This window comes from Diceros bicornis, chromosome 7, assembly GCF_020826845.1.
Source record: "Diceros bicornis minor isolate mBicDic1 chromosome 7, mDicBic1.mat.cur, whole genome shotgun sequence".
NCBI lineage: Eukaryota > Metazoa > Chordata > Mammalia > Perissodactyla > Rhinocerotidae > Diceros > Diceros bicornis.
In genome coordinates this window covers 21,239,957-21,267,690 of record NC_080746.1, presented here as the reverse complement: position 1 = coordinate 21,267,690, position 27,734 = coordinate 21,239,957, and the positions used below count along the sequence as shown (strand labels likewise).

At 38.5% G+C, this 27,734-nt stretch overlaps 1 protein-coding gene across 6 annotated transcripts in view; it reads right to left on the bottom strand.

Annotated features, from left to right (window-relative positions):
- CADM1 (cell adhesion molecule 1) overlaps nucleotides 1–27,734 on the bottom strand; it is a 317,399-nt gene that overhangs the window by 122,039 nt on the left and 167,626 nt on the right. The gene's annotated exons all lie outside the window — the stretch shown is intronic.

Sequence of the window (27,734 nt, the reverse complement as noted above, 5' to 3'; positions counted from 1 at the left end):
AATATAACAGATTTTTCAGTTGATCCAGGCTAAATTAGGCTACAAACAGGGAAGTAAAATAGTAAAATAAAATTAAAAAGCCACAACTACCTAAATAGGTACATAAAACTTGCAGTACGACTAGCTGCTCAATGATAATTATGAGTAACATTCCTAGAGACAAGTTATTGCAAGACAAGAACTTTCAGGGGGCTCCCTCAGCTAAATTATGGCAATAATTCCTATTCTTTTCATCATGAATGGTGTTACAAATAGAAAAAAAAACTCTTTTCATAGCTTTTAGGCTTTTAATATTCACATCCTCACTTTAAAAATGGATGCCATCATCTGTCTTTAGACAGGAATGTGTTTTCTAACCGGAGGGAAGGTCTAAGATGCTGTTTTGAAAAGGATCAAATTAAGGGATCAAAGAATTCAAACTATGATTTCTTGTTAGTATCTGGCTTCTTCCCTTTTTTTCATACCAATACAAGATGGATCTATTTCTTAAGCACGTATATCACAGAAAACAAGTACTATCCAAATACCCTGAAGAAGAACTCTTCAAACAAAATTTTCAGGAGTAATATTCTTGAACTTGTACAGAGTGAATGCTCATATCTTTTATTCTCAATATATCTTAACAGCCTATATCTATTATGATTATATTAATGCAAAACTATAAGAAAGAAAGAGGAAAAGACAACGAGAACATGCAGGGGCTGCTTCCTCATAGTTTCTCCATGATTGTCATCGATTATGGCCGTTCTGAAGAAGTGAATACATGATTTAAAACCATTAAACACGCATGTAGGCTCTGATCATAAAATTACATTTATTCTCTTCAAGCTCAATTTAAGGTGGGCTCTAGACTGCGAAAGTTTTGAGAGGGGAGCTTCTCTAACCATCTATGAAGCACTAGCCTTTCCCTGAACAAAGCATCTTGCCCCCCTTTTTTTCCCTGCAAATAGAATACTAGCACTTCCTTTATTGCTCATAGTTTCTTTCGCACTTCAGGGGATTTATACTGAATGGTGGCAGAAGAATCCCTAGTCTAAAGCAAAATTCGGTATTGATATTTAGGATGATTTGAGCATCAGTACATTAGAGTGAAAGCAGGGATGAAAGATTCTGGTTATTATTCCTAAAGCTGACTCACCCTCACAGAAGAGCCCACAGCTACTGAAAAGGGTTTTATTTTCAAAAAGAGAGACAGGATAGTGCGAGCTGACCATGGCTAATGGAAAAGCCCAGCTTCGGTTTCTGTGTGTAGCTGTATGACACAGCCCGGGGGAAATAAGCATGACAGTGATGAGACGTGGGTGTTAGGCAGTTGAGTCCAAAAGGCATTAATGGTTTCTAGCTGAACCACGAAGATGTTCAGCTCACTCCTCTCACCAGTCTTACCCAAAGTCAAAACAAAATGAAACAAACAAACAAAACACTAGTCTACTAGGGTCTTTTGAGAGTACGTCTCAAATATCTGTGATCCTTTAAAAGATGTAACATCACATTATATCATTTAAAACTCACATGTAGACCTTACTGATAATACAACCCCAAGCCACTTTTCGTTGAGTAGTAAGACAGAATAATGCCTAAAAGCTTAAGTTTTAGACTTAGAAACTGGGCTCCAATCCTGGCTTCACTGTTTATTAGGATAACCTTGACTAAGTTACTTACTCTCTTCTCTGAGTCTTACTTGCCTCATCGAAAAAATTAAAATAAAATAAAAAAGTAAAAAAGAGAGATAATAGTACATACCCCATAACACTATGAGGATTAAATAGCAAATGCATTCAAATGCTTACCACATAACATGAGAGAGTTTTTGGGTTGATGCGACCATTCTATATCTTGATGACATGTATATATTTGTTAAAACTTGTAGAACTGTGCACAAAAAGGAAATCTTACAGCATGATAATTTCAAATAAAAATTTAAAAATATGTGTCTATACATATAAATTGCATTGGGCAAAGCATTCAGTAAACACAAACAAACAACAAAGAGCTTATCTCAGTGCCTTGTACATAATAAGCATTCTGATGTGGTTTTTGCTGCTAAAGATGCTGCTGTGGTTGTTATTAGCAGGCCAGGTAGAACACAAGTAACCCCAGGGTGGCAAAAAGAAAGGGGGCAATGGTAGACCCAGGTAAGGTTCGTGATGAAGGGGGATGGAGGGATGAAAAGTGAAATGGTGCTAAGCCAGCTTGTCACTGGGTTCCAGCTGGGAGCTAGGCTGTGTGTGAGTGGGAGAATGCTGCCATCTCTGTGCTGCTCCCAGGTTAGGAAGACGACACATTACCAGGTGCAATTACAAGATGCCAGGAAAAAAAGGGAAGAAAAAGAGCAGCAATTTCTGCTGCTAGACATGAAAACAAACCAACTGAGAAAAGTGCTTTGATGAGCAGAGCGTATACTGCTGGGTGTGTGGGCTGGATTCTACCTCATCCTCTGAAAGGGAGGGGATGAGTAATCTTGCAGGTTCAGACTCAGATGGGTGCGGCACAGAAAAGCCAGCCAAGTGTACATTCTATTCTTAATAACCTTAAATTCTGTTCTTTTTAGTGTCAAGTTGGAAAGAGAAATTTTTAAGGAGGCAAAGGATATGGGAAAAAATTCAATACCAGATAACAGTATGCATAAAATCACTGAGACTTTCTATAACTGCATTTTAAAAAACGATGTTTTTGCTCAAGTGCCAGTAAGCCATCGGCTGCTACAGACCATATAACGTTTTGACACTCCCCAATGGGCAAGCAGATGACAGGAATGTACTTATTTGTTGTAAAAATGTGTTCCCTCTCAATACGCAAGTCTATTTTTCTTCTTGCAATAAACTACATTTGTTTGATGCGGTATCTGATAGTTTTATAGTGTTTGTTCACATACTCACTAATTTGCAAGATTGGGTAATTTGCAATAGGTCTCATAGGTCATTAGTGCAAATTAACAGCGTTTTGTAAAAGATAAAGCAAGAAAAACTAACACTTTGCCATAGTGCACAGTTAAGCATCATATTTCAATTCAGGAATTTGACACCTTGTATCCATTCTTCCATAGGAGAAAAAGTGGCTTTCACCACCACCACCACTGGCAGGAAGGGGGAAAGCATTAATGAAAGAGATTCTAGCCCACCTCTTTAATCTCCAGGTTATCGTATATTTTGAAAATATACAACTGTATTAACATCCCTTCTTGGCACTTGTCCACTTTAAACAGTTTATTTATACTTGAACCTGAAAAGAAGGCACAAAGGCCTCCTTCCTACACAGTCCCCTAGGCTTTCTTTTTGGCATGGAAAGCACACACGTTTTTGCAAAATTACTCAATGTATATAGCTGCATTCTACAGTTTTCATTAAGAATTCAAGATATGAAAACTGTTGGCTTCCATAGGAAGGTGACCAAATCTACAGGGATATTATGTACAAACAGTCTGGTTAGAATAATAAATGCTGCATGTGCTTTATAATGTTAGACATGTGCAACATGGATTCATTTGTGATCTGAGTCTCAGATTTTTAAAAACGGATCCTTGCTTGCCTTGAGATAAACTTAAGTAAATAATGTTTGCCATCAACTCTAAATGAAGAATGACAGTTAAATTTTATAATCATCTTCACAGCTTCAGGACTTACTTTATATTTTCTCAGGCTCATGACCCAAAGGTTGCCATAGCAACTAGGAAATCCTACCTTATCGAGCGCTTACATTTACATTCCTTGCAGCAGCTTCCCTTTATGAATTAAATCCATCACGGTTTTCTATTCTCAAAATAAAAAGTTCTTAGGATTATCTTCCAGAAACAAGGATCAAATGCTTTGATAGAAATACACTATGCAAAAGTTAATTCAATGGTGGTTTTCTTTAGGAAGAGATATATAACTAGGGCATAATAAACAGCTTATGTCCAAACTTCCTGGCTTCAAAGAAAACTTAAATAGAGACATTGTGCTAAAAATGACACATCCACTACTTATGCATTTCATCTTAGAATTATCAAAGAAGTAATCTGATTGGATATCGCACTTCAAACAGGTATGCAGACATACAAAAAATTAAAACTGCCTAAGATAAAACCTGGTTACATACACATATAAATATTAATAAAATGAATAACGAACAAATATATGTAAATTCACAATTCAAATAAGAAAAACAAAACAAATGACAAGCTTCACTTTATTAAGTCCCTATTTTCATACAGTCAGTTTTTGGCCTTGTTTCTGGAGTAGTCGAGTTACCTGGTAATATGAGATTACTGCCTTTGTGTTTATAACTGTGCACAAGAATTATGTAAACAATGGAAAAAAACTATCAACCTACTATCACTGATGAGAGATGGAGAGTAAAGGAAGGACTACTCCTGTTAGTTGGTGCTATTAATCCACGACTGCATAGACTGTCTCACCATGCAAGAAATAGAAACTTAGAGAGGAGACACAGACCCTCAGATGGTGAAATAAGAACTCATTCAACTAAGTGAGAAACCGACTTCTGAGAGAGACACTGGAACCCAAATCACTTGGAGCCCTCAAGTCACTGCTTGACAAGTGCTTAATGGAGATGATGTCGAGATAGAAAAAAGTTAGATTCTAGCCTCACCTGCCATCTAACCCCCAGAAGGGCCAGAAGATTACCTAGACTTCCACTTGTGTGCTCTTTCCAGCTCCGACAAGTCTCTGATTATGTACGCAGACCTCAACCCAGTTTGCATTATCAGAAAGAACTGTCTGCTCTTACTGGTTTCAACATGTATCCATCCAATTCTGTCTCTGAAATTCCTCTCATTTTCTGTGTTTGCAGTCCTCTTCTTCCTCTAGTCGGTTTTTGGTTTTTTGTCCTTTTGGTCTCTGCTTCTTATCCACACTTTGATTCTCAATCTTGTCTCTCCTCTCTAGCTTGGAGAGTCACAGCACAATGAGATAAAGGATAAATAGAGCACTGGCTGGCCACAATGGAAGAGAGATTCTTTAAAGTTCTCTTAAAACCTAGTTCCTTCCACCACCACTAGTTCCCTCCCTTTTGTATTTTCTGCAGCTAACAGGGAACTGGCATCTTGACTTCAGATTTTTTTTAGATGGGCAACAGCCCAATTCTAAAGCATTCAAAGAGATGAAGCACCAAGGGTGCCCTCAGTGCTTTATTTGTGACTCGTGCTAGAGCTGGAAACAGACTGGTCATTCATTTTAGGCTATTTAGTTCTTATCAAATTCTGTTAGAAGTTAAATAAAAGAATATGCAATAAAAGAAAAGGTTAAAACTTGCAAGTAAACTTTTAAGCAGTGTAATATCGAATTTCGATTAGATACAATTCCAACTCATTTTTCTATCCATCAAACCACTTTCAGCAATATGCATTATTTAACCTCAAAACTTTATTTAAGGTATATTTGTCGGGGGGAAACACACACACACGCACACACACATATACATCACCTAATACTGCACCATTTTAAAGATTCTCATAGTCACTGACAGAAAACAGAATCCAGGAAAACATTTATTTGTGTATTGAACACAGTTCAAGAGAAAAGTCCTGTCATATGTTTTCTAGATTTCCTAATCATTGAGAATTAGGATCTAACATAAATTAGTGAGCAAGATGAACTGTCACAGGATTTTCTCCTCTAACCAACCAAAGCTTTAATACAAGGGAAATTTCTGGGAAGTTCTTTGATGAACATGACTCCACTATATTGTAATGAAATTCAAAAAGACACATCAATAGCCAGATATAGACATGCAAGAGTTTCAATTTCGTTAATGCACTTTTTATTCATTATTGGGCCTCAGTAAAAACCTGGTATCCAACTTATGGATGCATTGCTTAATTACTTATGCTTCACTTTTCAAAATGAGAAGTATTTACATTGTCCATCAATACTTCATGTACAGTAGCAACCAAGATCGATGGAGTGAGTGAGTGATGCAGAGTCAGAACTGGTATCATGCTGTTGCATTAAAACAGTGGAGTATTTCAGGCCAATTAAATGCTTATTACAAGATATTTATAATGTATATTTTAAATGCTTTCATTTCTGTTGATCTGGATTTCCATACTTGAGGGCAAATTTAATTTCCCACATTGCAGGGATATTTGTTATAGATGTGCCTCCAACCCATTAAAAGTATTTGCTGGTCATGCTTGCCTGGTAAAAACTTCAAGCAGAAGTAAGCATGTATGATAACTAGAGCCTAGATAATTTTTTGATAATATAAATTTCCTTTGCAAAAAGCAACTTGAAAAGGTAAAATGCACCAGGTGGCCAGATTCTGAAAATCAGAAAATATCTTTCTCAAAGAGCCCTACCTTCCATCAGTAGGAAAGCCAAAAAAGCAGTGACTGTGTTTCCAATGAGACAAAAAATATAAACACAAAAGAATAAGGTCAGAAGCACATTTTAAAATGGATTTTCAACTATTTAAGCCAGAAAAAAATATGCTGAGGGCCAACTACCAGCATAACCTAATGCCAAAGTTGATGTGGATCCTTATGTTCTCCTTCAGCTCTCAGGACTAACGAGGTCCTAGGTACCCAGGTTCTTCCTGTCCTAGTGTTGCACGTCAGTCTTTAAGTCTGCATACGGTGAGATTTTAATTAATGAGGTTAAAACTTGCAAGAAAAATCATTGAAATTTTTAGATTTAAAACTTAAAAGGCATATTATCCTTCAAAATAGTTGCCCTGAAAAGCCATTTGCTTATTCAAGTAATGCTGCCATTGTCCCCACAGAATTTGAACCACACCTTTTACTCTTCCCTTCCATGACAATGTGTCACACCCACATCCTGGTGTTTTATAACTACACCTACCTAGGCTTTCCTTTTTTTAAAGCCACACTACGCTGTCCACCTTAATAATGTGATTCCAAATGACTTTGAGCTGTTTCCAAATAAATCAAATTACCCCAAAGAATAAAGATCTGCTACTGCTAAGACTATTCAAATAATTCAAATAAAATTCATAAAGGGAAATAGAAAAAAGATTTTGCTCAATGGCAGCCTCAATGAAATAAGTCTATATCACCTTCTAAAATGATTACTGTAAAAGATACAAAGTACGTATGTAATTTTTTTACCTACAAGAAGGTCTTTGTCCTTAACAGGTGAAAGTTCTAGACATCACAACAGAATGTTTCATTACTCTGGAGTGAAACATTCTACTGTCAGCTGAAGAAATCCAATGCTGTTTTCTAGAAGCAATTTTTGGGAAACACATGGTTGAAGTTCAGACATAAGAAGGGTTAAGTCATAGACAGCAGTAGATATGCTCTATATACAGAAACTGTAACCACTACTAATTCTAAATCTGTGTTTCCACTCACTAAATATATCAGAAAGCATTTAGATGAAGACCATGAAAGATAATTTCCATTTAGCACCAAGCTGACCTTTGCGGCCTGGATGGAAAATATTAGAATCTCAGAGTGAATTCTTTAACAAAGTAACCTATTCCATTTTTTACGCTTGGGTTTTCTTGTAGCAAGGTGCAGGTGTCAATGGCACCAAAAAAACTTTTTTGCAGTTTGCACTATTCCTTTTATCATCAACTTTCATAAAATATAACTGTTACACATAATATAAATGCTAACACATCAATCTTTTACCTTTTGAATGAAATTCATTCATTCTTCTATTTATTCAATCAGCAAATATTTATTGAGGCACTGTGCTAGATATCAATACGGATGATGACTTACCTCTCTTCAGTTTAAATTATCTATATAGACAACGAGCATTGAATTAAGCTACATGTTACACAAAAGGTAGAGATTTGCTTCCACAACCTGGCAAGAAACATTTAAGCAAGGCGTAAACTATATTCACAATTTAGAATTAAATCAGAAATGCTCTGCTGAAACCAATAATTTTGGGTTTCAATTTTCTTTTATCTTCTTTATTCTTATACCAGCTATAAATCATATCACTACCCATTCATTCTTCTAAGACATAGAAACATTTAAGTGAAGGTTCTGTTTATTCTTCCTCCAAACCAATGACTAAATTTAAATAAAATGTTCTTGGGGTTAAAGGAACATGCCATTTCTTTTAAAGTTGTCAACCCTCTAAAAAAGTTAAAAAAGGAAAACCAAAAGGAGGATTGTCAATGCATAATTTTAAACATACAGATTAGCTTTAACCCATGGGCTTTTCAGTATACAACCCAAGAATTCTGTCGAAGTAAAAAACAGAATAAGAGAGTAGGTAAATGGGGGGGTGGAAGGGAGGGGTAAATCATGAAATATCAGTGCTCTTAAAATAGTTCATTTCCTTTCAGCTAGGCAGTTATGCCAATTCAATCACCCAGAGAAGTTCAATAAAGGATTTCAATCACTTCTTGTTTTCTTTTTACTTTTTGTCAATTAGGAAAAAGGAACTCACTTCTTACAAGTTATATAGACTTGAAATGGCAAGTTCAGGAATACCAAGCTCCTCTGGAAGCTTAGCAGTGAGGCTGCAGCTAATACAGAGTTGGCAACATGGACAACAGGCCGACGCTAGTTCTGGATCTACCCTCTGGCAGTGTGACTTGAGGCAAGCCACTCAGTCTCTCTATCCTCATCTGTAAATGGGGATAAAAACAGTATCTATCTCGAGCCAGCCCTGATGGCCTAGTGGCTAAAGTTCAGCACGCTCCGCTTTCGCAGCCCGGGCCTGGTTCCTGGGCATGGAACCACACCACCCGTCTGTCAGTAGCCATGCTCTAGTGGTGGCTCACATAGAATAATCAGAAGAACTTACAACGATACACAACTATATACTGGGGCTTTGTGTGTGTTTGTGGGGGGAGGGTGGGGGTAGAAAAAAGGAGGAATATTGGCAACAGATGTTAGCTTGGGGTGAATCTTCCCCTGCAAAAATAAAAATAGAAAAACAGTAGTATCTATCTCAACCAATTGTTGCTGCAAGGATTACTAAGCACTTCTATTTTCACGGTCTGGTGCTAAATTCTAGTGATACTCTGGAGAATAATCCCTAGCCTCAAGTTTATAAATGTAGTTATAGAGGGGAAGCAGATGCTGACACAGTTGTTTTCTGTGGCTGTGGTTATTGTTTAATATTTGGGGTGAGAACGTTAAATGCCGGATAGGATGCTTAAAATTAAAAAAAACAAACTTTGATAAATTCAATATTCAAGACATCTTAAGTTTCTCTACTATCTAAATGTTTATTTTAAATTCCTTTAAGGGGAAAAATAAAGTAGAGGAGAATCATATATGCACGATGGGAAAAGGCAAAAGAGGAAACTTATTCAAAAATAAAAGGCCAAGATTTATGCCCCAGGAACTCCAGGGCTGGCAGAAAATGCCAGAGAAAAGGGGGAATTCCCAATTTATCTGGACTCATGGTGAAGCCTTCCATATAATCACAGTTTCTTTCTTATTTATATCATATTGATGACAACGTTCTAAAAGTTTATATAGTACCTGCCCTTTTAAATATTTTGAGTAAAATAAAAAGATTTTCACCTTTACTGCTGAGTCCGGTCACATCGGCATCCTGCTCAGTATCATCACTGAACTTTTCGTGCTACCTGCATCTAGCAGCATCCCCCACTCTGCACCTCTCAAACCTCAAGTTTTCTGGCTCCAACGTGTGGGGTTGGAGAAAAGATAACTAAGATAGGTAAGATTTTGTACAAGTTCTATAGGATTATAAAATTAAGAAATCATTCAGTCTTGGTGAAACCCCGGGGGCTTTTCTTTAAATAATCTGCGTATGTTTCGAGGCAAATACTTTGTGACATGTTTTATGGCAGCTCAAGAAGCCTTTCTGGTTTCCTCCCTACCCCTCAGCTGTGTTCCAGATAGCTGAGGTTATCTGATACATGACCTCCAGATAAGTGAGGTGGCACTCTACCATGTCACTAGATCCTAGAAAAAATAGAAAACACTCTCTTCAATAAAAGGTTGGCGGGGGACGGAGGGGCAGAAATTTCTTAAACACATTTCAGTTTCTGACCTAGAAATCCACTCTTTAAAATGAGGAAAAAGAATATCTGTAGGTAACACAAAAGTCTGTAGCATCTCATCATGTCACTGTGCTTTGAGCCAGCTCTCAGAACCATCTGATAGCAAGGGATTCTATTAGTTACCTGCATGATACACTGGAAAAACAAACAAGTGCCACTTTACATAGTTCAGCCAATTCACGATTTGACACCTCCATAAAGCACGGAGAAGGATGATCTTATTATGTCCTGTTTTCCATGACTGTGTAGACTCCACCTAACTTTCCAAAAGCCCTATCACAGTGACGGAGGATGCCACTCAATTACTTCTGTGGAAACAGTTCTATTTAAGAGCATAATGAGGTAAAACAACAATAAATAAATAATAGAAATTTAAAATATTTAATCAAGGAAGACCTCTGAGGAAAAGAACAAACCACAATCCTCATCACTGTCTTCCTGGCTAACGTTTGTTAGGAGCTTACCATGTGGGAGCCCCTGGGCCAAAACCTCCCGTTTGGTCCTCACCGAGGTCCCTGAGGTAAGTTCACTATCACTTCAGCTTCACAGATGAGTAAACAGGCCTAGGGTGGGCGAGGAGCTTGCCAGTGCGGTCAGACACATGTCATGAGAGAAAAATCCCCCCTTTCCTCATGAAAAGCTTTTGTTTTTATAAGGTGAATAAAACAACAGTTTTATCATTTTAGACAAATATGCATGGTGTGTATTTTTTCTCAATTTTTAAGAAACGTTAGACTAAGTGATCAGATGAGTAGAGAAGGGTGGCAAAAAGATTCCCTATATACAAAAACCATAAATGCCAGTTTTTCCAAACTTTGAGGGAGTGTCTTTAGATTAGCTTCCACCTACCAGCACAGGGATAAGATTTTCCAACTTTAAGATATTTATTCCTCCTATAATTCATTCATCAACCATTTATTGAGTAGATGTGCCATGCAAACCTGAATAGAACACACCTCCTTCCTGCAGGAAGCTCACAGTCTAGTACGGAAGACAGAAATGTAAACATAGAAATGTGACAGTGCAGTGACAGCCACATGAGATGCTATAATAAGTGAGCAAGGCAAGGTGGCAGTTGGTTAACTATCAGAAAAAAAATGATGTGTTTTTTGCTCCAATGCTACTTATTCAAATTTCAGAGACTCTCTTTTTGGATAACTCCAATTTAACATGCCCTAGACATTAAGCACATTCACAAGACATTGAAAACAGATTAATATCACCACTAGATATGTGTGTTTTCTCCCCATCACCTTTAGCAAGTAGTTCTACTCCAAAGCACCTCATGTTTTGATCACTGGAGGGTTGGATGCTATATAAATATATTGCTGAAGTGTACTAATCCATTAATAGTAGCCTCAATATAGCTGAAATCACAGGACTATGAGCTTATAGTGGATCACACTCAGAAAACACTTCAAAAAATATCTACTCCTGTTTTATGCAGTTATCAATACTACAGCAACAAGATATATAAAAGAATAGTATATTTAAAATGAAAACTACCTTCTACATAAAACAAAGAGCATATATTGACCCTGGCTTGGAATACACCTAACTTATTTCTTACTCCTCCTTCACCAAAAATAAAAGCAAAACTCAAGGTGATTTGTGTCTGCGCAAAACCAAAACTGCCTGGTTGTGCTAATACTTAAAAAGTCAGTTGACTATCATCTAAATCCTACCTTAAAAATAACATTTATTGTACAACAAGAACTCTGACAATCACTTGTTTATGGTAAAGTAGCAGAGGAGACTAAAGCCAATCTCAATACCAGTTTAAATGTCTCAAAGATCTTGACATATTTCATCCTAAAGCATCAAGACATGGTTGGGAGTACAATTTCTCTAAACAATGTGAGCAGAAAATCAGACATTGCCTCTAAAATTTAATCAAGGTAGGGGAAAGTATGCTGTAGATCCTTGGAGGAAATATACTAGAAAAGCCAAAAGCAATAATATTGGCAACATTTCTCATGTCAACTCAACAACTGATTCTGAACAAAGATCCTGAATGGAAACCTAATTTTACATTAGGCAGTGACCATCTGTACATACTATACAATAATATTTGCAGACAACAGTGATTATGCCTTCTGGGTTTTCCTGAATAATGATTAGCATACCAACAGTATGTACAATATCTTCTCAAATGAAGAAAAAGAATACAAATCTACCAAAATGTCCCTATCCTACCATGCTTTCCAGAGACAAGAAAGTGGAAGGAAATGAAGCAAGCATTCAACTGTTGTAAAATAGCAAGTATTTGTCAGACAGATTTACGTTGTGATTTCAAAGTGTAAAATACACGTGTGCAAAGTACTGAGCCCTTGATATTGACCAGAAGGAGGTGCTCTAGATGTTCTGCCAATTATTACAGTTATTGTTATAAATAGCTTGAATCCCATGAGACTAAAGGGGGGAATGATCATGGTACATAGATAGTATTAGCTATTGTTGAAAGTCTAAGATCAACTGTGGGACTCTGCAAAACAAAGCTGATGGGCAGCTAATTGGTTAGGAAAGGCCTAAGGTCCGAGAGACTGCTAACTATCCACTGACCCATTCTCCCCTTCCTCCATGCAGATTGGCACAAAGCTGGCCTGCTACTCTGCATTTCCCAGCCTTCTCCACAGCTAGGCTGGCCAGGTGACTAAGTTCATTCCATTGTGAGCAGAACTGACAGGTGCCAGTTCTAGCCTAGTGCCTAAAGAGCAGGCTGCTCCTCCTCCACTCTTCCTTTCCCCTCCCAAGAGGCTGGAATGGGATGACCAGAATAACTCCAGAAGCGACACGCAGAAGGTGGCAGAACCACCTTTAGCCTAAGTCACTGAATGGCTGCGTGGAGCCAGGCTATCCACAGACCTGGGACACTCACCCTAGACTATTAAGTAAAAGAAATAAAATTTCTAAATATTCAAGTCCCCGCAAATTCAAAGCTTTCTATCCTCACTAATACAGTCTCGGAGAACTAATAGTGATGCAAGAGTATTGATAAGAATATTATGGATAATGTTCTCAACGGACTCATCACAAGTGACCAGCTAATCTTCAAGGTCCATCAAGTGAGCCCACTGGAGCACTAGCGCCCCAAGATACCCCTGCACAAACACCACCACCTCGGGCGGCTGTAGACTCATAAGCACAGGGAAGGGCAGGAGTAGAAGCCATTCTCCTCAGGATTCTTGAATCGGAGCTCACTGGTAAATACTGCGTAAGGATAAGTGGGTGAACACTGGGGGAGAAAAGAGTTGTCAGGAACCACTAAGTAATTAAGTTAATGAGCTCAGGTCCCTATTATGCATCAACATAGTCACTTTTCCTTCTTATCCCTAGTAAATTATTTCCCATATGAATGTAAAAAGTTTGTACACACAAAATAATTGCCCCTGCCCTTCCCCTTCAAAGGATATGCCTCACTATAATTGATACAAGGGAGCCTCACTAATTTTTAAGAAACATGAGCAAGGTGGACAAGTGAGCCCTTGGAGTTAACAGTCTAAGACAAGAGTATGGTTGTGTGGAAAGTGTTCATTCCCCATTCACTTATGAAAGATTTATTGAAGTGCCTCCCAGGTACTGTGCTGGATGCCACGGATATGGTAGGAGGCAGAGTGCACATAATTCCTGTGCTCAGGAACTACTAATAGTGGAATTCCTGCAGCCAGCCCGCATGACAGACACAGCACCAGGGGAACACGCACAGTAAACAAACACACCCACCAATCAATCCTCTCGAACGCTGCCAGGAGAAAGACTGACTGTAAAGAGGATTGCGTTTCATAGGCAAAGTGACCACAGGAAAACAAATAACTCTAAAGCTAAATCAATTTTGACCATGACATATTGGCATCTAGAAGAAATGGCCACTTTGAGTGAGCACTTGTTTCGTAAATGAGGGGAGGAAGTTCATGAAATTTCAACCAAGCAACTGGGATGTAAATTGTGACCAGATTCAGAGCTGACACGTTAAACAGTTTAATTTAGGTACAGCTCTCAGCAGTGCTGGGCATATGCAAGAGAAACAGATGCCCTGAATCATTTCAAAGTACATTCCTGTCAGAAACGTCCTTTGTGACACTAAAATCAATTTCCTACGCCTTTACTAACTGTTCTACCAAAAGAAAAAGGGGGGAGGAGGAAGGAAAAAAGGATTCTTTTAATCGAATGTCTTCCCACTGAGGCAAAATTAAGCCCAAACCTATTACACAATACAAATTTATGTTCAATTTTTATAATTAGTGTTGCTTTGATAGAAAGGATGGCAATAGGACAGGATGAGACACGATCTATTTTCACTGTGGAGAACTATCAAGTTTTTGACATGTCCTGAGGAAACGAGGGAAACCCGACAAGAGCTGTTACGTGAAAAAGTGAGACTCCAACTCTTGTTCAAACTAGCCCAGAAAACTTCATGACAAGATTCTGTTTTTCTTGGGAATTTCAACTACTTATCCAAACGTAGAAATTGCTTCCCACTGTTCCTTGCAGATTGTTAAATTCACATGACCACCTCTCTAAGAATCTGCAGCACATCTTTATGTATACTTCATCGACGCCTATAGAGTTGGCTTGGAAATTCAATTAAACTCAAGCCTCATCTGTTTAGCCACAAAAAAAAAAAAAAAAACCAAATCAAAACACCAAACAAAACAAAAATGGGAACTCATACTGAATATCTAAATACTGCAGCATGTCACATCTCTCTTAGAGGAAAAAGTTCCCCAGTCCCCCTACCTCGAGCAACACCAATTACAGACACAATTGTTACCTTTTTTCCTATTTTAGTTATCTTAACCTACCACAAAAACCCACATCCTAGCTAAAAACAGAATAAGTAATAATACAATGCAATTTTCGTTAGGCTGGGAGGGTGTTTTCCAGCACAAGTCTCTCTACTTGCTTCCCAATGTTGATTTAATGCAAAGCCACAACAGCTCCTCCTGCACCCAGACATTCTGTGAAGAGAATGCCTGGAAAGTCACATGCCACCAGAACCCAAATAATTTTGCTAGCCATGGCCAAGCCTGAGAATAACCTTCATCTTTCAAAGGGAAGTTGTCATTTATTGGACTGAGATACATGTGTATGTGTGTGTGTGTATATAAATGCTCAATATGTGAGGTTTTTCAAGTCATTTGGCTTTCAGGGACTCACCCCTACCACTTGGGACCAGCAAGCTAACTTGTATCCTAGAATGTCTGATCACGATCAAGTTAGCCAGAAAAATCTCCACAGCGACTTACCTACGGATAATGAGAAAAGGAGTTCATCTTGGGAGAGCAAATGACTCAGTAGCCCAGGGAGCATTTTAACATCAGAACAAGGCTCTGTTCACACCTAAGCCTGTTGACAGTTTCCATTCTCTCCGCGACAGCAAAAGAGGGGAAAAGGAAGAGGCAGAGGTTTGGGCCCTAGAGTGTAATAGTTCTGAGGCAGAATCCCGATCCTTTCCATTTGGCACCTCCTTTTGCTTTATAAAGCCAAGAGGAGACAGAGGTATCAAAAGCAGCATTAAGCAAATGTAGGGAATCTTACCCAGACACGTGGAGCAAAAACTCATCCTTAAAATGTATACTGGGCCGGCCCCGTGGCTTAGCGGTTAAGTGCGCGCGCTCCCCTACTGGCGGCCCGGGTTCGGATCCCGGGCGCACACCGACACACCGCTTCTCCGGCCATGCTGAGGTCAAGTCCCACATACAGCAACTAGAAGGATGTGCAACTATGACATACAACTATCTACTGGGGCTTTGGGGGAAACAGAGGAGGAGGATTGGCAATAGATGTTAGCTCAGAGCCGGTCTTCCTCAGCAAAAAGAGGAGGATTGGCGTGGATGTTAGCTCAGGGCTGATCTTCCTCACACACACACACACACACACAAAAGTATAGTGTTGCCATGAACAGTCATTTTGAGCTGATATCCAGAAAACAGTTATGTCCCTTTAGTGAGGATAGCTGTTTGACTTGATGTACCGACACAAACTCCGATGATCTATCCTTAGGGCCCTGAAGAGAAGATTTAGCATACTGGACATCTAGAGAAGTCATGCTTAAGTTCCTTGGAAGCATTCTACTAACATCTTTCACAAGAAATAAAACTGACTATATAGCAAGATAAAGCGAGAAAAAATGCAACATGCTATACTGACTTCCCAGTCAGCAAAAGTTAATGAGTTGCAGATCACGAGCATCTCAATGTAAAACCACAGTGTGTGCATGTTATGAAATTACTCTACAAAAGATTGCTTAAGCAAATTTACAATGAAAAACAACATCAAAACACCAAGGAAGGGGAATGAATATAAATACGAAGCACATTTAAACACCTAGGATGTCTTATTTTAAGAAGAAGAAAAAAAGGATCCTCAACCTTCAGCAATGACTTTTTCAAACTACAAAGCAAGATCAGATAAGCATCCAGGTTGTCTTCATAACAATGTGTATTTTACTCAGGCAAATAAGCCCAACCACAGAAAACTGATATTCAGTTGCCCCTGCAGCCATGCAGACAGCATGCAAAAATCCATCCGTGGGCACTCTTCAAAGGGTTGAACTGAATACACAACACCTGGAGATGAACAAGAAAAATTTAAATGGGGCCCGTGGGTCTCTAAAGAGCAGTTTTTAACTGGCCCATAAGCTAATAAGAGCGGTTATAAACTGTGAACAACCAATGCCCTACCAGGAGGAACATTTATCACACTAACACACCTAGAAAGTGGAGAGGGCGCATCCACATGCTCTCTGTAGTTTCTATTAGAATGTTAATTGTTCAAACTGAAGAAAAGGAGACATAAGGAATGGCTTTTACCATCATGTGTTAAGTTTATTTTTGTTCTTCTGACCAGTTCTCAAGGGGCAGGAGGCTAATGACTGTTCTTCATCATCAACTGCAAAGGATATTTACATCCATCCTGTAACCATGACAGCTGTGTCACTAATTCCCTAACTGCCTCCACCACGTGAACCAATCATCTGGCATGAAGCTGCAAGATGGAGTGCCCTGCAGTCATTATTCACCAAGCACTTTCATTAACAAACTGCCCTTAATTACAGCGGTAATTGCAAAATTATTTCATAGCAGCAATTATTTTTCTCAGCCAATCCAGCCTATTTAAGTAGGACATTGCCTATGAAAATGGCAAAAGGCCAAGTAATCTATGACCAAAGATATGTTTTAATTGTACTACAAACTTAGTTTCAAAATATTGCATCAGAGGGCTTTGAAATTATATTATACATCCCATTACGCACTCCATACACACATACACACACACACCAATAAAGCTCACCTTCTCTACTTTATTTTAATTTGGAAGCAAAATGCATTCATAACTTTCACATTAAGTACCTAAACTAATGCTATTGTCTAGCAAAGTAAAAATAATGAGTTTCTAGATCTAAATCTATACTTTGAGAATTGCTGAACACACTAAGCCATCCATTAGAGAGACATCAACTCCCCCCACCCGACCCATTCCTTTCACTCAAGAGCCCTTTGTTCTTTCACGTTTATACACTTAGATACCCAACTACGATAGGGAGTGCTGGTATACCTATCTATCTGTTGGCCTCATAAACACAATCACAAAGGAGTTTCCAGAAATCACACCTTGACATTCAAAATTATAGACTGAAATACATCTATGCTTAATTTCCTCATGTTTCAACTTGAGAATTCTTCAACATTTATCCTGAGGATGAAACTGGAGTCACAATGTCCTATTTGGAGAATGGAGAGTTTTCAATGAAGTTAGAGAATAAGAAATGCGTGATTTGGAGAGACTAGGGAGGTGTGGTGGAATCAAGATAAAGCTGTTAATACTGCCGTCAGATTATATAAAGACTTGAATACCATTCTGAGGAGTTTGGATGTTATCTGGTGGATAGTGAAGTCCTGTGGAAGGCAAAGGATGAAGACAGCTTGAATTCAGATAGTGGCAATGAGCATGGAGGGACAGAGTTGAGAAATCCATGAACAATTTTGCAGGTAGAATTATACGTGGTGACTGTTGGGTATAGACAGCAATAAAGAGCTAGTCAGAGATTGCTGTGAGGTTTCTAGCTTGTGAGAATAGGTAGGTGGTGAGCTAGGGAATGCAATAAAGATCTGTCATACATTTGAACATTTTAAGTTTTAAGTACCTATAGCATATTAACCTAGAGATATTAAGAAAGTAGTTAGAAAGAATAATAATTAACATTTATTGCTTGCTTATCATATGCCAGGCAATTTGCTAAATGCATTACATTTATTAACTTGCTTGATACTCAAAACAATAGGATCTGTGAATTACGCCCTGTTCTGACAACCATTTTTAAAGACAAGGAAGCTGCGAGTCAATGATGTTAAAACTGCCCAAGGTCACTACGGCAGAGTATGCTGGTTGCTTAGCAAATATCCATTCTTCCCTCCGTCCTCGGTAACAGAACCCTTCTTTTTTAGCTGTCCATGGTAAAGATAACATTTTCTACCTCCCTCACATCTAGGTCATGTGCTGTAAGTACAAGTGTTGTGTGGCTTGGAAAAGAAACTAGTTCTGGCGGGAGAAGCTCTTCTTTGTCTTTCCTGCTGCCTAAGAGGCAGCGGCGCTAGCTCGCTAAAGCTCCAGGGGTCATCTTGGACTGTGACATGACTTCCAGGATGGAAGTCACCAACTGGGCATGGTGAAGCACAAAGAAAGAAGTCAGCTGAGTTCCTGAAGACTGGGTGGAGGCTCTGAATTGTCTGCCCATCTCCAGACTTCTTGTAGGTGACAAAATAAGCTAGTGTTCAAACCACTATTTTGGGAGTCGCTTTTAGAGCCAAAAGGAATTCCTAAATGATACAGCCACACAGCTAGTAAGTAGCACAGTCAGGATTTCAAGGCAAGTCTTTCTGATTCTAAATCAGAAATAAATTCTAAATCTTAACACAAGGACTAGACTGCTCAGGAGAGATTGAGGCTATAGGTGCAGATTGTCTATTATTGGTGTATGCACATCTTGACAGATTTCACTACTTCCTCTAACACAAAAATAAGGCAAAATATACAGCGTCACTGTAAAAGGAAAGTATTATCATTAGATAAACAATCTGGATGATACAGAGTTAACATATTACCAATTTTAGAGAACTAAAATAAATAATTCTAACATCCCTAAAATTATTAGGCATAATTTTATCTTCCTGTTGAGGTCTCATTTTGGGGTCCTGTAGAATATTTTTATTAAACAGAGCTACAAAAGAATTCTTCTCTAAATTTTAATTAGAGGAAAATCAAGTTCTGTAAAGAAATGAAATACCAATAATTTTGCAATAAAATATGTTTCCACATAAAAATAATTTGCAATTTCTCCTGTCAAAATCATTAATAATTTATAGGCTACAATCAGTTATTCTGTTGGATTTCTTATGCAGGTAGATGTTTATAGATATTTCCCTATATTACACACCAGTGAATATTAACTACAAGGTTAATAATCTTTTATTCCTACAGGAAGAACTGCAAAATTAGTGTTTATACCTTCATTTTTATATCTTCAGTGCCTGAGTGTACTGGAGTTGGTGGGAATCCAGAAAAGAAATGCGTCATTTAATTAATTATAAAAGGTCTCCCAGCAGAATATCTGGAAGGATGATGTAGTTACGGGTTTTGTGGTGACAATACCCTTAAAAATCAAAGGAAACAGTTTCTTTATATAATTTAGAAAAAAATTCAATATAAAATGTGAGCTTTTCCAAAGAGAAATTATATCCTCTTTGTTAAAATATTATTTTTGAAGTTCACAATTTAACTAGAATTCCAAATCTACTCTTTGTAGCGAGATGAGACAAATGGATTATTCTATCTAAAGCAACGATAGCTATATTTTAAAATACCCACATAGTTCATACTTTTAACAACATTACAGCCAGTAAGTGAATGTATTTCATTTTGATGATTTCACATATTGCATTAATGAGAAAAATCGAGGCATATTATCTTAGGATCTAAAATATTGTGTAATTACAAGTTTTATGCCAGCTTTCAAGTAATTCAGTTTTTCAAAGATAGTAGAGGGAAAAGAATCTGAGCTAGACAGATACGCTCTCCCTTAACAGTGAGAGAAAGTAATTCAACTTAACAATTTGGTTTTCTCCCTGAAGACCTGCGTGATCAGTGAGAAGCACTGGGTTAATTCCATATTCTCTCTGCTTACGTATGTTTTTAACATCCTCTGGAGTAAATATGCTGGCGGTAAGCACACAGTACTTGGGGAAAAATGCATATCGTAGGACACTCTCTAGGCTCTCCATAGTGACTAAAAGCAAACATAATAAAACAACCTGCCATTAATTCAGTGCTTCTCCATTTACCTATTCTTCTCTGAGCACTTTAAAACATGCAAATCATATTCCAGTGCATTCTTAACGTTTGACCCAGATTACACAAAAGAATACCAGGGTAATAAAAATCTTCATATGCTTTATATTGCAAATGTTGGAGAATAAAGATAGGCAGTAAACGACCACAACCATAATGCCATGGATTCCTCTTCCTAATACCCTAGTTCCAATAGTTGCTAACCACTAGAACTTCCTGTGGTATTCAGGTCCTGCTGTAAATTGTCCTCCAAGATTTTCTGACTACATTAATACCACGTGTTTGTCTTCCTAGTAATTTTGCCAACAGTGGTGTAACACTTTAGGCAAAGCATTCCATAGGGTTAGAGCTCTACTGGAGGGAACCGGAGGAATGCAATCATCACCCAGAAATGCACCATCTGCTGTGTCTTACTGCTTAATTAAACTAAAACTGGTAGGTTCTTAATTCTCACAGCTCATAAAAATAAAGGTCACAACAGAGTATTAGCATCATGCATCATCCACATAACATACAGTTGCTAAAGTATATTTTGCCAACCTATCACTCAAAAGACAAAGAAATACACCATCAACTGACGTCAAAGCATAGCATGATTCTACCCCTCTGATATCAGATCAATATACTGATAACAGTGCAACTGAACTGTCAGCCTGAGTGAACAGAAGGTTCAATTCTTGGCCATTGTTCTATACCTCTCTCCTATAGCACTTGCCAAAAAAATTCTTCCACACATTAGAATAAGACCACTTGTGAATTTGTTTGTTTGATCATTCATTCATTCTTCAACCATTTATCAAGGGCTTATACATGTGAGGCATTGTGTTTAGTTCTTTGGAAGATGCAAAGATGAATCAGACACAAACTCTGAGTATGTACAGCTGCTAATGACCCCACTCTCTCTAGATATACATGTATATATGTGTGTATATATAACAGCTTTATTGAGATATAATTCATATATAATACAATTCACCCACTTAAAGTATACAACTCAATGGTTTTTAGTATTCTTCACAGATTTGTGCAACTATCACCACTATCTAATTTCAGAACATTGACTTCATTCCAAAAATAGCTTCACACCCATTAGCAGCCACACCTGTTCTCCTCTTCCCCCAGCCCCTAATAGACCACTAATCTATTTTCTATCTCTATAGCTTTGCCTATTCTGGACGTTTCATATAAATGGCATCATATAATATGTTCATCTATGTTATATATAGCATGTATCAGTACCTCATTCTTTTTTGTTGCTGAATAATATTACATATATGTATATAATATATGTTTATCTATTCATCAGTTGATGGACATTTGAGTTGTTTCCATTTTCTGGTTATTATGAATAACGCCGCTATAAAAATTCACGTACATGTTTTTGTGTGGACTTATGTTTTAATTCTCTTGGGTATACAGCCAGAAGTGAAATTGCTGGGTCACATGGTAACTCTATATTTAATTCTTGGAGAAACTGCCAAGCTGCACAATTTTACATTATTGGCTACATTGGTTACATTACCACTAACAATGTATGAAGATTCCAATTTCTCCACATCTTTGTCAACACTTATTATTGTCTGTATTTTTTTATTTTAGTTATCCTAGTGGATGTGAAGTAGTATTTCATCGTGGTTTTGATTTTAATTTCTCTAGTGACTAATGAAGTTGAAAATCTTTTCATGTGCTTATTGGTCATTTGTATATCTTATTTGGAGAGAGACACTATATATTTTGAGGAACTTTTAATCAACCATTTGTAGAATTATATGAAGTGTTATATTTGTAATCTTCCAGCGCCAATGCGTGACATTTCCCAACAAACAACTAATATATTTTCTATCTCTAAAGTCTCTTTTGATGCTTAAATCAAAACACTAGCACAAATGTCCAAAAACAGACAGTCTTGAAATTCTATAGCCTAATTTAACTGGGGGGAGGGGTGAGTGAGTGGGTGAAATTTCCCTTGTCTAGTTAGTTCTTTCTAGCCCAAATCTTTCCCAAATCTACTGGAAATCAACTAATAAGAATTTCTGGGCCAGCCCCATGGCTTAGTGGTTAAGTGTGCACACTCTGCTACTGGCGGCCCAGGTTCGGATTCCAGGCGCGCACCGACATACTGCTTCTCTGGCCATGCTGAGGCTGCGTCCCACATACAGCAACTAGAAGGTTGTGCAACTATAACATACAACTATCTACTGGGGCTTTGGGGGAGGGGGGGAAGGAGGAGGACTGGCAATAGATGTTAGCTCAGAGCTGGTCTTCCTCAGCAAAAAGAGGAGAATTAGCATGGATGTTAGCTCAGGGCTGATCTTCCTCACAAAAAAAAAAAAAAAAAAAAGAATTTCTGATGAAGATAGGTGACTTGGGAGTGGCTTAGTTATGGAAAATTCAAGAGGGTGAAATTATGGTGAGAAAGATGAAGCACAAATTCAGCTTCAGAACAAGAAAATTCAAGAAATGTTATGCAGGTAAAGCAACAGGACTCGACTGATTTGGATTTCAGTCATGGAGAGGTTTTTAAGATAACTAAGAGTTACTTCCGAGGAAAGTGGATGAACTATGGTGTCATTAGCCCAGAAGAAGGGGTGGGGAGAATAAAATAAAACACAGACCCACTGAAGGAGGACTAGTTATGTGATTGCGGGTTTTGTTGCTCTTTGAAAGTAAGAGATATGAAAAAGGAAACATAAATGAGATCAATCCAATTTGGGCTACAATGGATTTGGTCTGGGATATGTGAGGTGGTGCTCCAGGGTAGAAGAGTGAGAAGCCGTGCAAAGAACCCAGCAGGATGCACAACCATGGAGCTGGGGAGAGGGTCTGGATTAGAGATGCTGTGGGAAAATAGGCTGCCGGCTGTTCAGACAGCCAAGAAAACAGCCCAACATTGTTCTCAACTCCTTTCAAAGCAAATCATTCTAGTTTGAAACAATGGGGAACTTAGTGATGTAGTTATGAGATACTGCTGAATAAAAATAATTGATTCTCTTACTGCACCCGTACGAATAACCACATCTCCCTTTAGACTTCTCTGGACTGAATCATGCACCCTAAACTTTCTTTGCTGTGCAGGTTTTCAACATTTCTCTCCAAATAAGGCAAATAAAAACAAAACAAATAAACATGATTATCAGGATGCCACGTTCTCTGCAAGAAACAAAAGAAGGCAACGTGAAGACGTCAGCGGCAAGTACCTCTACATGCAATATACTCCAGGCCCCAATCGATAACTCTGTTCTCTGTTGTTGGTGTGTCCGCGGAAAAGGTGCATGACAGCAGAAACAGACAGAGACCTTAAAAAGCAATTAAGGGTGAAGAATTTCCTGCCAAACAGCTAGTACAGATGTAACCTTTTTTTCTACAGAGCTTAGCTTCATTCCATGGCCAAGAAGAAGCTTGATAAATACTACATGATGAACAAGCGATCAAATTTATAAAAACTAAAGATGAGGAATGACCAATGGGAGAACCCAGGTGCCATATGGAGAGAAGCTGAGCTGTTTTCTGTGCTTCCTGTTTCCTGTAGGTGGCGCCAAACTCCTTGAAGAGGAAAAACAGAGAAAGCAAAGTTAAAAAGCTGGTGTGTCTAGATTGAAGAGCTCAAGAATTTGCTCCTGAGTTGGCAATTTCTCTTTCAAGGCAGATTTTCTTCACTGGTATTGGCAAGCTTTAAATTTCAGAAGTGATTCACCTACATCACGTTATTTATGAGCTTCTTTTCTTCCCCTCTAAGTGCCCAGCCTCACATTAGCAGTATGACCATCTGCACTGCACAGCTCAACTGTGTCCATCATATAAATGGGAGGTTCGTTACAGCATCTATTAAAAGGATTTGCAAAGGTAAAATAGCATTTTAAAGCCATTAGGACCCCTTAAGTTAAGATCTATAGGAAATGTAACAAAACTACTATTTACAACCATCAACCAGATATAACTCTGTTTCTGGTACCCACAATAGCCACAGGTAACCAACAATAACTTGGATTCCCTTCTCAGAGGGCTCTCATATCCCTATATTCTTGAGATCTTTCAGGCCTTGGGGTAAAAGAGTGTCAATTTCCAGAAACACATCTCAGACATGCATCTACTGGTGGCCCTGCTCCAGGAGGCGGCCGTGGATCAGATCTCAGTGAGTCCTCAATAAGGGCCCTTTGCCAGTGGGGGGCAGCAGGGAGACAGGAGGGTTGGTCAAGTTAGAATAAAAGAAGGATGAAGAGAAAGGTGTGTGTCTCTGAGGGCATACAAAGGCAAGCGAGGATTAGATATTTTGTCCCAGGTTTTCACTATCATTCTCTAGATCCGATTTTTATAACAAACAAAACACTTCCTGCCAACCTCCTAAAATTTTTAAACAGCAGCAGCCAAGACTGACTTCCATTCAGCACAATTACATAAGACCAAGCAGTGCATGGCTCTCATGTTTGGAGCTCTGTTTTAAGCTCCCTCATTAATCTTTCAGTCTTTTCCCATCTCTGCCTGACTATAACTGCCCTGAATTTATCCAAGCCCGCAGTATGCCAGGCTCACTGGTGTCTACATCACCAAGAGCTGAGTACGCATTCTACTCATGGGACTCTACACTCCCATCAGAAAGAACCAATCACAGCTTAGGAGAGGTAAACCTCTTTTTAAGTGTATGCTATGATACTAAGAGGCATTCATTACACATGGACCTTAAAACAAGATTTGCTCTTGGCTGCTCATAATTGTATTTCTACAGCAGTTTAAACCATTGGCACCTGCGATTGCTAGCAGGCCTCAGCTAAGAATTTCTATTATCCCAGTTTCAAGGGTTACATTTAAAATAAAACTCAGAGGGGCAAAACATTACATACACACATATTTACACAAATTAAATACTATGCACAAGTCAATACCTTCTGCACACAAAACTACATTAAACTCAATTAGCCCTAAGCAAAACTACAGGAAGCAGGTTTTCTGTGAACCAATGGAGCTGTTCTGTATCATAAAGAATATAAAAGCAGCTAGATTACTGAGTTCTGCAGAACTGTCAATAAATGCTTTTACAAAATCATTATCAATACTGATCTCTCAATTAATTAAGGTAAGTGAAATTAACATAAAATAATGCAATCCAAGGAATTTATACACACATAACCTGACTTTTGGGTTCTAATAAAGAAGGGCTTTTTAAGCATGTATATGTTACCTCTGGGGCTTTTCCAGAACGATATTTCTAACTATGAGCCACAAAACAGTCACCAAAGTAAAGTACAATGTTCTTCTTCTTATGGTTTTCTACTTGATTATGACCAAAATTAAATTATACAAATATTTCACTAAATATCTTCTCAAACCTTATAAATATTAATATGAACTCAATCTCCTATGTGCCCAGCATTTAAAAATCCATTTAAAACTCTTGGAAACTAATTTCAGATTCCCATCTAGAATACAAATTAGCAAGTCCTCATCCCAGCTCTGTTTTGCTCAGCACCCATATCTGCACATTTAGTCCCGAATGTCAGTTGGTAGCACTTAAAGATGATGAATATTAAAAGCATGCTTCTGCCTAACATATTAGAGCTTGGCAACCACTGAATTTGTCATAAGCTACGTTTTCAGGGAACAAACTACTGCCTTTAAAACACCAAAGCATTCTGTAAATTCCCAAATTGTGAAAAGAGTACACAGAGGGTGGAATTTTACTATTAAATACATGAGCTGAGAGGACTGCACAAAATTAAACTCTTTTTTAAAACTTACCACCTTACAGTACCACTTGGCGATACTTTCCAGAGTATTTACTTAAGGACACATCTGAACAATGAATAACAATAATAACGCCAGGTACTATTAATTCAATAGTCATTATGTGCTAGGCGCTGAGATAATAAGCATTTTACATACACATGTGCTATCCTATCTACATGCCATCTTTACATTCTGTAAAGGAAAAAAAACCCATGTAGGGAAAAACCCAGTTCATCCCTACTGTGTTTCTCTCCTGTGAGTCTCTTTTACTCCTCACACAGAGCACCTCACTTCTGACACTTCTCATCATCAAGTGTGTGAGGGTTTTCCCCACAACAACAAGCAAGTCTCTGACACCTGCTGGGTGTCCTATAATTTAACTCAGTTCTGACACTATCTACCCAAAGATAGCGTCAGATCTCACAGTAAGGGCTCAGTCCCACAAGACTGTCCCCCACTCCCACTTCAGGCGCCAGTCACAAGCTCAGGTTATCACCTGCGCTTACGACCAAGTGGCTATAGATTGGAGGTGCCAAAGACCCCCTCCTCAGGCTCGATTAATTTGCTAGAGCGGCTCACAGAACTCAGGGAAACACTCTGTTTACCAGTTTATTAAAGGATAGGGTAAAGGATAGAGGTAAACAGCCAGATAAAGAGACACAGAGGGTGACGTATGGGAGGGTCCCAAGCACAGGAGCTTCCGTCCCCGTGAAGTTGGGGCTTTACCTTCCTGGCACGTGGATGTGTTCACCAACCTGGAAGCTCTTCGAACCCCATACTATTGGGATTCTTATGGAGTCTTCCTCACATAGGCAGGATCAATCATTAACTCCATTTCTAGCCTCTCTCCCCTCTCTGGAGGATGGCAGAGGGGCTGCCATCCAAGCTTCTAATCATGGCTTGGTCTTTCTGGTGACCAGCCCCCATCCAGGAGCCCACCTAGAGTCGCCTCAGTCGAACAAAAGATGCTCCTAATGCTCTTATCACTTAGGAATTTACAAGGGTTTTAGGAGCTTTGTGTCAGGGATGGAGTCAAAGACAAATATTAGAACAAGAGATGCTCCTAGTGTTCTAATCACTTAGGAATTTACAAGGGTTTCAGGACTCTGTGCCAGGAACCAGGGGCAGAGACAATATATATATCTTCTATTATCTCACACATACATACTATCTTATTCGCATAATGCATGCTATCTTTACATCATCATATCAAATTTTCTACTTCATGAGGTAAGCAGTATTGCTATTCCCAGAGAGGTTAGATGACTTATCTGAGATCATAAGCAAATGAAAGGTAGAAAGGGAATTCCAACTCAGGTCTCTCTCTCCAATCCCCTATACACCACTATGCAGCCAAACTTTCTGGCACAGAAAACCTCCTGAAGGGCTGACATCTGCTGGATACTGCGCACTCTACTGGGTCCAGAAGCTTAATACCTATTTATGTTACATTTGCGTTAAGAAAGCCTTCTCATATACAAATCTTGTTTCTGCAAGGGTTCATTCATCCAGAAGACTGAACAAAAGTGTACCTTTGATTGGAATACATTAGAGATTATTTCTTTTTTACTTAATTAAAAATGGCTTGTCGTGATCACCTACTTAGCATATGAAACACCAGCTGGTTTACTCTGTCACATCTCTGCACAACACACCTGTTGGTAACCAACTGCCTAGTCTAGAAGGTAGGAGCATATAGGAACTGG